The 1,595-nt window shown below is 59.4% G+C and overlaps 1 protein-coding gene across 6 annotated transcripts in view; it reads left to right on the top strand.

The window, feature by feature from the left end:
* CEP44 (centrosomal protein 44) overlaps positions 1-1,595 on the top strand; it is a 52,585-nt gene that overhangs the window by 27,848 nt on the left and 23,142 nt on the right. The gene's annotated exons all lie outside the window — the stretch shown is intronic.

Genomic DNA, 1,595 nt, shown 5'->3' with positions numbered 1-1,595 from the left:
GCTGCGCGGGGCCGCTCTGGCTCCCCCCCGGCCCCAGCCTCTGGGAGCTGCGAGCCCTGTCGGGGGGGGTGGGGAGGCAAGCAGAAGAGCCTGGCCCTGTTCCCTGCAGCAGGCACTGCACCCAGCCACTCCGCACAGGACTGGAGCCACTGCCTGGGGGTGTGGGGCTCCCAGCTCTGACCCCAGGTGGGAGGGACCGGGGCACGTGCTGGGGTCGGGTTCCCCACTGCCTGCGTCTGCTTGTGTACCACTCTACCCTTCCCTGAAGCGCCAGGGTAGGCTGGCAGCAGGCTGCTGCAGCAAGGGGCAGGGGCTTGGCGCAGCCCATTGGCTGCTCCCAGGGCTGCAGCAGGTAGCAAAGTAGGGGGAGCTGTCAGTAGGTGCGGGGCAGGAGGTGCAGCTCTTGCACCCCCTAGGAGGGCTGGAGGGCTGTGCCAGGCTCTTCCCGGAGGTGTGGGGGTGCCCCCGGATACGTGCACGGGACAAGAGCAGGCTGCTGCTGCTGGCTGGGGCCAGCAGCAGTATCGGGCTTTTCTTGGTGCTCAGAGCGGGTGGCAGCCTTCTCTTGTCCCCCGTGTAGATCTGGGGGCATGCACCCACTGGGAAGAGCCTGGGACAGCTCTTCGGCCCTCGGCTGTAGCAGCAGGAGCCACCTGCCCCCGTGTCCTGCACCGCACACCCACTGACAGCTTCCCCTGCCTTGCTCCCTGCTGCAGCCCCAGGAGCAGCTGATGGGCTGCGCCATGCTCCTCCCCCTGCCCCTTCACCTGTCCCAGCCTTACTCCAGTCCCTCCCTCCCTCACCACTGTAGTAACATAGTATCATTTTCCCTGATTTAAACCAAATGTTTTTCTTTTCTTCGTTTTATCCTGATTTCAACCTGGTTTTTATGTTTGGAAGATAAACACTGAAAAATTCCCCAAACTTTCAGTTTTTATTTAAAAAAAAACAAAAAAAAAACGTGGAACACTAAATAAAATACATTCTATATACCTATATATATGGCATTTGATTTTAGGTTTTTTTTTTTTTTTTTTTTTTTTTTTTTTTTTTTTGATTATGGAATGTAAGACCTCCCCTTCACTCACCAGGATGCGGGTCCAGCTGCAGCTTTGTGGTGCTGAGCAGCCCTGATATGCCAGTGCCCTGCCCCTGCCCTCATTGCCCCTCACTCCCAAGCCACAGCCCCCTCTAACCCTGCTTGTACCCCTTACTCCCATTCCATGGCCCTGCTAGTGCCCCTCACCCCCAACCCACAGTCCCCTGCCCTTCCCTCTCCCCTGAGCCATACTGGTGCCCCTCACTCCAACCTGCAGCTTCCTGGCCCTGCTGATACCCATCACTCCTGACCCACAGCTACCTGGCCCTGCTGATGCTCCTCACTCCAGACCCACAGTCCTGTTGTACCCCTCACCCTGGGCTGGGGCTCCTGTGCCATGCCCTCATTTCTTCCCCCCCACCCTGTCTCCCAGCGGCCCCACCCCTGGAAGCACAGACACCAGTTGTGCCACCATCCCAGCCATGTAGCTCCCTCCTCCCCCTTCCCCTGCTGGAGGGGCAGATGCCTCCCTCCCACCCCTCTACCCTGCCAGAGC

The sequence above is a fragment of the Alligator sinensis genome, unplaced genomic scaffold, assembly GCF_000455745.1.
Source record: "Alligator sinensis unplaced genomic scaffold, ASM45574v1 scaffold211_1, whole genome shotgun sequence".
NCBI lineage: Eukaryota > Metazoa > Chordata > Crocodylia > Alligatoridae > Alligator > Alligator sinensis.
Note: the sequence above shows the minus strand (reverse complement) of the source record. Positions and strands in the feature narration are given on the sequence as shown.